Raw genomic sequence first — 10902 nt, 5'->3', positions numbered from 1 at the left:
TTGTGTGTTACTGCCCCCACCTCTTAGATTGTTAGCTTTTCGGGGCAGGGTCCTCCCCTCCTGTGTCACTGTCTGTATCTGTCTGGCATTTGCAACCTCTGTTTAATGTAGAGCACTGCGTAATATGTTGGCATATAAATACAGTTTATTAATAATAATAATAATAATAATAATAATAATAGTAATAATGTCTCATCTAACTATATATGTAACTAATCCTTATTTTGAAATGTTTATGGATGGTTCCCAATATTATACTGATGATGGGGAACCAGGTACTTGGTATACAGTGGTAACTGATGGCGTATTAAACCAACAGAGTTTACGTTCCAATGGGCCAGTAGGGCATAGCATAAGACTACGGTCCATGTGGAAGGGCAGATATTACAAGACATTTACAGGTAAGCCAATTAGAAATGGAGAGATCACTTACTTAGGTAAGAATGCAATGTCTGCCACAGTAAGGAAGAACTGAATAGATCCTGGATTTTTTCATACGGTTCCTGCTAAAACAGTAGCAAGGTAATTACGAACTGCAGTTATCTGTAGATTTGAGGGCCCTGATGTGATCAGACAGAGAATCCCACTTCAATGAGTAAGCTGCATTCTATACGCCATATCATCCCCAAAGTAGTGGAAAGGTGGAAAGACTTGGTATCAGTACAAATAGGCTGGATAAAATTGCTGCTGAAGTTGGGAAACCTTGGTTTAAATGCCTGCCTATTGTACTATATTCAATACAAACAACACCTAAAGGCAATTATAGGCTCTCATCTTATAAAGTATTATTTGGGATGGCCGCAAGAACAGGACTGTACTTTCCCCAACCATTACAAACACTGTATTCAAATAAGACAGATTATGTGGCCTCTTTGCAGAAATGCCTGAACAAGATGCATAAATATATGTTTGGTTCCATTCTAAATTCAAATGCAATTACTGGATCCCGAAAGTTCAAACCAGGAGATTGGGTGTTGATAAAAAGACTCATCTGATAAACCTTGAAACCCAGGTTGGATGGTCCCTACCAAGTTTGACACTAACATTTGACAAACAACAGCACTGGATGTTGTCTGAGACTGTCTCATCACCAGCACTCCGCTGGTGGGTTTGGTGTTTGCGGCTCATATGACCCACACTCATCACATGATATCCCTTTTTAACCCACCTAGCAGTCTAATCGCTTCCAAATTTCCATGCAAAAAGCAGTACAATTTTTTGCAATGAAATTTATTTTTCATTGTAGGCTATAAATTTAATACATTTAATTATAAACTTTCAATAACAAAACACAAAAATCTGTTAAAATTTTTTTTAAATATTTAAACGTACAGTAGCATATATAATAAAATATTTCCTTGTATTGGACTTAATACAGCTATTTTGTATTGAATCCAATACAAAATGATTTACATTTCCCACTGATTCTGCCTCCCGCACTGACGTCACCGGGAAACCTCAGAGATCGTCGCTGCATACGCCGGCTGAAGATCGAGGAGGACAGATGTGTGCCCAGGACCTGCGGGGACCAGCAGGACGCTGGGGGATGACAACGGAACAAGGTAAATGGTAAATTTGTTTTTTAGTTAAGAGCAACCCCGAGTGTGACTCGGGAATACAGCTTTTTACCTGGGGAAAATCCCCAGTCACACTGCTGAATACTGCTAGAAAGGTTAAAGAAGTGGCCTGGCAACAGGAAGTTGCCTGGACAAGGAGTTCCTCGTGCTTCTACTCCAAGGTTTCTACTGCTCCAGTTTCTGTGTTCTGTTCCTGATCTATCCGTGTACCGACCCTGGCTTGTTTGCTGACAACTCTTTTGCTGCCTGCCCTGACCTTTGGCTTGTCCGACTATTCTTTTGGATTTCACTCTGGCAGTACGTTTTGGTTCCTGTTAGTTAGCAGTCACCTGCCTTGGCGGGCACGGGACCCACAACCTGACAGTAGCTCGCCACACAACAACCTCACCTCTAGAGGCTCTGGAGAAGACCAAACATCTGCTTGGACCCTGCGCCCCATGCATGTCTCCACCCACTGGGTTTGTGACACAGAGGGTCCACCACTTTGTTGAGCCGTAAAAGTTCTGTCCAGGCCATGGACCACGCTGACATTCCGTTACTGGATTCCATGCAGGACCTGTGAAAGCGAATTCAGAAACAGGAGTCTGTTCAAATTAAAGTTGTGGACTTCCTCCCGAGGTGTGATGAACGCCTGAATGAGCTCCAGTCTGCTATTAGCCAGCCTCTTACCTCTGTGACTGCTACTCCAGCCTTTGTACCTGAGACTCCAGTACCCGCTACAGTTCAAGCCACCATGCCGCCTAACTCAGGCTTCGGATTCCTACCCCCCCGATCCTCCTGGGACCCCAAGCTCTGTTGTGGATTTGTTAACCAATGCCAAATCCAGTTTGAATTGCAGTTTTGAATTGGCTTTCTTCATTTCCTTGTTGTCAAGGGAGGCCTTTGCTTGGGCTTTGCCTCTCTGGGAAAAGGGGGATCCTATCGTGGGAGACGTGGGTGCCTTTTTACAGACCTTCCGCAGGGTCTTCGAATAATCTAGCCGGGCCTCTTTAGCAGCCTCAGGAATGTTGGGCCTACGTCAAGCCTCCCTCTCGGATGCAGGAAAATTCCGAACCTTGGCATCCAATTAAATTGGAACAATGACGCCATGGTGGCAGTCTTCTGGCAGGAGCTCACAGGTCATATTAAAGACGAGCTTGCTGGCTGTGATCTTCCCCCTACTTTGGACTTTGGTGTCTGTGTCCGGATTGCCATTTGCTTCCAGTAGCGGGCTTGGGAAACCCAGAAAGTCTGGCATCCCATTAAATTGGCTCCAAATTTTAAACTCCCCCTCTTCCTACAGTGGAACCTATGCAAGTGGACCATGCTTGACCTACCACTGAAGAGCGGGCATGCCGCAGACACCAGAATCTCTGTTTGTACTGTGCTGGGGAAGGCCATTAAAAGCACAATTGTCCTTTGAAGGCCCCAAAAGCTAGTGCCTAGGGAAATAAGGATAGGGCTCCCTGGTAATAACTTCTCCTCCCTCTAAAATAAATGTTCCTGTCTGGATCTCGTCTGACAAACACTATTTCTGGACCCAAGCTTTTTTTGGACTCTGGCGCTCCTGGTAACTTCATCAACCAACAATTGGTTTCTGATTATACAGTGAGGGAAAGAAATATTTGATCCCCTGCTGATTTTGTACGTTTGCCCTCTGAGAAAGAAATAACCAGTCTATAATTGTAATGGTAGGTTAATTGTGAGTGTGAGATACAGAATAACAACAAAAGAACCCTCAAAAACCCAGTACACAAATATCAGAGCTTGATGTGCGTTGTAATGGGTGAAATATGTATCTGATCCCCTATCAACCAGTCTGGAGACTGGCTAGGCCACTCCAGGACTTTCATGTGCTTCTTCTTAAGCCAGTCCTGTGTTGTCTTGGTCGTGTGATTTGGATAAGTGTCATGCTGGAATACCCATCCACTACCCATTTTCAATGCCTTGGCTGAGGGAAGGAGGTACTCACCCAAAATTTGACGATACATGGCCCTGTCCATTTTCCCTTCGATGCGGTGAAGGTGTCCTGTCCCCTTAGCAGAAAAAAGCCCCAAAGCATAGAGTGTCCACCTCCATGTTTGAGAGGGGGATGGTGTTCTTGGGGTCATAGGCAGCATTCCTCCTCCTCCAAACACGGCATGTTGAGTTGATGCCCAAGAGCTCAATTTTGGTCTCATCTGACCACAACACTTTCACTCAGTTCTCTTCTGGATTATTCAGATGTTCATTGGCAAACTGCAGACGGGCCTGTATGTCTCTGAGGCAAGGGAGCAGTTGACAGAGAGTCACCTGACAGAGAATCCAGAGGCAGAGATGGCTGGCATGGAATTCCTTAAGTAGGCAGGGGGCATGGAGGTCTTTTAGAGCGATCCAGGAGCGTTCCTCTGGACCATAGCCCTTCCAAAGGACAAGGTTTTGTAGACAACCTCGGACAAGCCTGGAATCCAGGATTTGTTCAACCTCCTCCGGAGCAGCAGAAACAGGACCCGGTGGAATGTATTCCTCAGAGAATTTTTTAGGAACAACAGGTTTAAGCAGGGAAACATGAATTGCATTATGGATCCTAAGGGATGGAGGCAGATTCAACTTGACCAGGTTGACCTGGGACAAGATGGGGAACGGACCAATAAAGCGAGGTGCAAACTTGAGAGAAGGCACTCGCAAGCAAATATGCTTGGTGGAAAGCCAAACCTTGTCACCGAGGGACAGCTGGGAAGCAGGAGCTCTCTTCTTGTCAGCCCATTTTTTGTAGTGTGCCGAGGAATGTAGCAAGGCCTCTTGAACTTTCTTCCAAAATTGCTGGAGGTGATTAGCGGTAGCTATAGCAGCAGGAACGTCTGACACGAAAGGGACAGGAGCAGGAATCCGGGGATGCAGACCAGAAACAATAAAAAAAGGAGACAACATTGTGGATTCGCTGATGCCATTGTTGTGGGCAAGTTCGGCCCATGGCAGGAGTTCCGACCAGTCATCCTGCTGGGAGTTGGTATACATACGTAAGTATTGTTCCAGCACTTGATTAATCTTTTTAGTTTGCCCATTGGTCTGAGGGTGATAGGCTGAAGAGAAGTCTAACTGGATCGGCTGAAGAGAAGTCTAATTGTTCGCCTCTAACTGGAGGCGAACAATTTCTTTAAAGAAGATCTTTGCCAAGGTCGATGCAGATGGGAGACTTGATAAAGGAACGAAATGGGCCATTTTGGAGAAGTGATCAACCACAACCCAAAAAGCAGGGAAACCATTAGATGATGGAAGGTCGGACACAAAGTCCATGGAGATGTGTGACCAGGGTTGTTCCAGAGTGGGAAGCATGATGGGTCTGAGGGAAGCTTCCGTATCTAAGGCTGATCAGAACAAAGGTCTTCCGTTGCCCATGATGCCCAGCAAACTTGGAGGCATGCCCCCATCGAAAGACCACTGGACGCTGATTTTTTTGAACGAGGGTCCTCCCTGGTGGAACTCGAAGCAGCTGGACTGGGGTCGTGGGCACGATTTAGGCTGGGTCTATAATGAAGGGTGGTTCCACTTCAGGATTTTCCCTCTCGAAAGAACGAGAAAGGGCGTCTGCCTTTACATTTTTGTGGCCCAGACGATAAGTGAGAACAAAATTGAACCTTGAGAAAAACAGAGCCCAGCGAGCTTGACAGGGGTTCAAACGTTGTGCAGTCAGATATTGTAGGTTCTTATGGTCTGTAAAAATGGTCACAGGTTGGGGAGTTCCCTCCAGCAAATGGCGCCATTCTTCAAGGGCAAGCTTCACCGCAAGAGGCTCCCTGTCTCCAATGGCATAATTTTTCTCAGCTGGAGAGAATTTCTTAGAAAAGAGCTCACAGGTCGTTAACTTGCCGGAAGCGTTCTTCTGGGACAGCACGGCACCAACGCCAACCGAGGAGGCGTTCACCTCCAGGAAAAAAGGCTGAGAAGGGTCTGGGCACACCAACGCATGGGCAGAGGCAAAGGCTTCCTTTAACAAATTAAAGGCCTAGAGAGCCTCGGAAGACCAGCCTTTACAGTTGCTCCTTTTTTAGTCATAGCAGTAATGGGCGCCACAAGCGAGTAGCAGTCACAGATAAACTGTCTGTAATAGTTGGCAAAGCCCAGGAACCTCTGGATGGGCTTCAGCCCAGGAACCTCTGGATGGGTTTCAGCCCAAGGGGTTGTGGCCAGTCTAGAACGGCAGTGAGTTTGGCAGGGTCCATCCGCAAACTTTCAGCAAAGACGATATAGTCCAGGAACAGAACTTTAGGGAACTCAAAAAGACATTTCTCCACCTTGGTGTACAGTCTGTTTTGCCGAAGCTGTTGTAGGACTGTTTTGACATGGTCTTGATGAGAGGATAGATCCCTAGAGTACACTAGGATATCATCTAAATAGACAATCACGAAATCATATAACAAGTCCCGGAAGATGTCATTCATGAAGTCTTGGAATACCGCAGGGGCATTGCTGAGACCGAATTGCATGACTGGATATTCATAGTGGCCATCTGGGGTATTGAAGGCTGTCTTCCATTCGTCACCCTTGCGGATGCAAATTAAATTTTAGGCAGCCCGCAGATCAAGTTTGGTAAAGACAGACGCCCCTTGGAGACAATCAAAAATTTCAGAGATCAGAGGCAAGGAATATTTATTCTCAACGATGTTAGGTTGTTGAGATCCCGATAGTCAATGCAAGGGCGTAGAGATTCATCCTTTTTCTGAACGAAGAAGAAACCAGCCCCTGCTGGAGAGGGAGATTTATGAATTAGGCCCCTCGCTAAATTCTTCTGAATATATTTAGACATGGCTTTGGTCTCAGGAATAGAGAAAGGATAGACTCTGCTACAGGGAGGAGAGGCACCAGGAACAGGATCTATAGCACAATCGTAGGGGTGATGTGGTGGTAGAGTCTCAGACTGTTTTTTGCAGAAAACAACAAGAAATTTCCAGTATTGTTTGGGTAGCCCAGCAACAGGGCATGTGGCAGTGGAGAAAACCTGCCGGACAGGAAGGATTTGAGGAAGGCATCTCCGAAAGCATGTGCTGCTCAATGAGAGTATGTCTCCAGATCTCCATTCGATGATGGGGACATGTTTGCGTAGCCATGGTAGCCCCAACAGGACAGGATGAATAATCTTGAGCACCACCAAAAAGGAAATTTCCTCTGTGTGTAGGGCCCCAAGTTTCATGGTCATACCATTGACCACAGAGACTACCAGTGGCTTAGATAGGGGCACAAGAGGAATATTGTATTCAGAGACTAAACGTTGATTAATAAAATTCCCAGTAGCGCCAAAGTCCAGGAAAGCAAAGGTCCAGAATTCGTGTTTATCAGAAGAGATCTGGACAGGTAAGGTTATTTTAAAGGAAAGAGAAGTAGTAGGTTTGCCTAGGGAGCCCTCCCCCCATTTCCCTAGGCACTGGCGTTTGGGGCCTTCACGGGACACTTGTTCTTATAGTGGCCCTCTCCTGCACAGTATAAACAGAGATTCCGGTGTCTGCATTGTGCCCATTCTTCAGGGGAAAGACAGGCATGGTCCACTTTCATGGGTTCCACAGGAGGAAGCGTGGGGTTTTGGAACATTGGAGCCAGCTTAATGGGGCAACGGACTCTCTGGGTCCCTCGAGCCCGCTCCTAGAAGCCAGTATCAATCCAGACACAAAGGGACACCAGGTCATCTAGGGTAGGAGGAAGATCACGACCGGCCAATATTCGGAATCTAACAGCATATTGACCAACCGAGAGGGAGGCTTTATGTAGACTCAAAATCTCTGCAGCTGCTGAAGAAGCTCAGTCAGGTTCATCAAAGGCTTTGCGGAATGTCTGCAAAAAGGCACCAATGTTTCCCAGGATGGAATCCCCCTTTTCCCAGATGGAAGAAGACCAAGCAAGTGCCTCTCCCGACAATAATGACATTAAAAACGCTACCTTGGTAAGTTCATTGGGAAAGTTCCAGGGCTGCAACTTGAACTGAATTTGGCACTGGTTCACAAATCCTTGACAGAGTTTGGGGTCCCCGGAGTAGCGAGGGGGGGGCTGGAAGCTGAAGTGTAAAACATGGCGGCAAAGCGGCTGGAACTGCAGCGGGTACAAAAATCCCAGGTACAGGAGGTTGTAGTTGCAGAGTCAGGAGATTGGCTAATGGCTGACTGGAGCTCATTAAGGCGTTCATCGCATCTCCAGAGAAAATCCACAACTTTACCTTGGAGTGGCTCTTCTTTCCGGATGCACTCATGCAGGTCCTACATGGAGTCAGGTAGGGGAAAGTCAGCGGGGGCCATGGCCTGAACAACTGTCACGGCTCCACAAGGCAAAGTGGTGGACCCACTGTGTCACCCTTTGAGGGTGGAGATGTTCACGGGGCGCAGGGTCTAAGCAGTAAGTCGGTCTCCTCCAGAGTCTCTAGACGGGAGGATGTTGTGCGCAAGCTACTGTCAAGTTGTGGCACTCGTGCCCGCCAAGACAATGACTGCCAACAAGCAGGGACTGAAGCGTAGTACAAACAAGGATGGTCAGGAAACAGCCAAGAGGTCAGGACGGGCAGCAAGCAGGTGTAGTCAGAAATGAGCCGGGGTCGGAACACAGAGTACCAGGAACAATAGAGATAAACAACAGTAACCTGGAAGCAGAGCCAAAGGAACTCATTGTTCAGCCAACTTCCTGTTGCCAGGTCACTTCCTTAGGAAGGGGAGATGGGTGTGGATCAAGTGAGCCGCAGACATCAATCCTACCAGCAGAGGGAGTGCTGTTGCTGGGATGGTCTCAGGTGTTATTTAGATGCTGGCCAGCAGAGGGAGCGTGTTTGCAGAATACTCTGGTTCTCTGAAGCAGAGGAGCAGCTGAGAGAATCACCTGACTTTGAGCACGAAGTAATCAGAGTGTTGGAGCCAGAGGCAGAGATGGTGCTGGCAGCAGGGGGCTGCAAGGAAGGTGAGCAAGAAAGAGGCACAGGTGACCAGGACTTGTGGGAGACTATGACACTGTACATGTGCTGTCTTCAGCAGGGGGACCTTGCGGGCTCTGCAAGATTTCAGGCCTTCACGGCGCAGTGTGTTACCAATTGTTTTCTTGGTGACTATGGTCCCAGCTGCCCTGAGATTATGTCTTTATTGCTTTGTCACCATTCACATGATCATTGCAACTCCACAAGGGGGGATCGTGCATGAAGCCCCAGACCGAGGGAGATTGACAGTTATTTTGTGTTTTTTCCATTTGCGAATTATCGCGCCAACTGTTGTCACCTTCTCACCAAGCTGCATGGCGATAGTCTTGTAGCCCAGTCCAGCCTTGTGTAGGTCTACAGTCTCGTCCCTGACATCCTTAGACCGCTTTTTTTTCTTGGCCATGGCGGCTAGTTTGGAATCTGATTGATTGCTTCTGTGAACAGGTGTCTTTTTGTGTCAATCAGTTTTTTGAGTTTTCAAAGAAAAGTAGACAAACATACATAGAAAACATTAAAACATAAAACACAGGAATCTTACTAACCCGTAACGGCATTGGCTTCATATGAGCGTAAAATACACATCTTAAATATACCATATACTCTGATACGTAGCAATAATCTGTCAAAACCTACATGAACCAGAATAAAACAGAGCAACACAATTATACAGAAGTTAATAAAAACACTCATAGAGGTATATAACATAAGTAATACTCTAACAATCTTAAGCCGCATATATCGCTATATACTTGTGTAAACATCTTTTAACAAGAAGAAACAATAAACAATAATAAAAAGAACATTGCAGCCCAAGGAAGGGGGTTGGGAAGGGAAGGGGGAAAGAGGATAAGCACCACCCAAGGTTGGAGAAAAGATGAGAAAGCCCTTAATACAAAAAAATACAGAAATAGTGCAGGAGCAAATATACTAGAGCAGTGTTTCCCAACCTTTCTTAGTCGCGGCACATATTTTACAATTAGAAAAATCCCACGGAACACCACCAAAAAGTCAGACACGTAAATTAGCTACCTGCTGCCATCTAGTGGAAGAGTTTTTTTTGGTTCTGCCTATCACTATACATCGCTGGTATAGACAAATGAAGACAAATTTTTTGCAGTAAATAAATCATTTTGGGACCAATTAACTGAAATTGGATAATTTCCCACGGTACACCCGAAGATCTCTCAAGGCACACTAGTGTGCCGCGGAACAGCGGTTGAAAAACACTGTACTAGAGCATTAAGGTAAATACATTTGGAATCGGGGAGATTCTTTAATCCAATCCCACGTAGACCAAACTATTTTAAATTGTTCCATCCTATCCTCATCTTCCGCCACTAGCATTTCCATATGACGGATTTTTTCTAGTTCGGATACCCAGTCAGCTATAGAAGGAGCAACAGACTGCCTCCATAATCTCGGGATAAGGACCCTAGCCGCGGCAAGAAAATGCCGTAGGGCACCTCTTTTAATACTTTTAAGCGAGCCCGGTATCATGGATAAAAGAGCCAGGTTAGGGGTATTGGGCACTGTAGAACCGGAGCATTCATTAAATATCTGAATAATCAGATCCCAGAAACAATATATCTTTGAGCATTCCCACCAAATATGAAGCATTGTCCCCCTATGCGACAAACATCGCCAACAGCGGTCCGAGTTTGTGGGAGTAATTCTATGCATATCCACTGGACAACAATACCACCTAGACAAGATTTTATAGTTAACCTCCTGGGCCTTACAAGTCAGTGCCATCTTGTGTGTGAGGGTAAATGGAGTTTCCCAGTCGTCTCCAGTTATGGGACTGGCCAAATCCCTCTCCCAGTATCTGGTGTATATAGGGGCTATAGCTTCAGGATTTTGTGTGAGTAGCTCATATAGCCTTGAGACAACATGGGGAGGGCGAGAAGGTGAGCTAACTAATTGCTCGAATTCCATCAAATTTCTGTGTAGTAAGGATGGATCAGTAAAAGAAGCCACAAAAGACATTAATTGCTTGTATGAAAGCCAAGATAGTAACTTACTTCTGTATGTAATGTCTAGGGAGGATAAAGGGGGAACCCGCCCATTATGAACTATATCCTTTAGGTGACGGTGTTCGGAGGTGGACCAGGATAAGAATTTGGCCCTCAATGCCGGTGGAAATGCTGGGTTATCGAAAAATGGTGTCATGGGCCCCGGTCTCGTAGACAATTTGCCCGATCTAAGGAGAATATCCCATATACGTAATAAGTCCATAGAAAGTGGAGGTATGGAGGAAGACAGCCGTATTAATGACCGGTCCACCCAAGGCAGAGACCGGAGACTCACTGGGGACATAAATTCTTCCAGCAGCACCCATTCTTTCAACTCCCGACTATGAAACCAGTCTGTCAGGCGCACTAAGACTGATGCTCTATAGTAGGAAACAATATCAGGGGCCCC

The sequence above is a fragment of the Pyxicephalus adspersus genome, chromosome 3 (genome assembly GCF_032062135.1).
Source record: "Pyxicephalus adspersus chromosome 3, UCB_Pads_2.0, whole genome shotgun sequence".
NCBI lineage: Eukaryota > Metazoa > Chordata > Amphibia > Anura > Pyxicephalidae > Pyxicephalus > Pyxicephalus adspersus.
The sequence above is the reverse complement of the archived record's forward strand: the minus strand, read 5'-3'. Positions refer to the sequence as shown.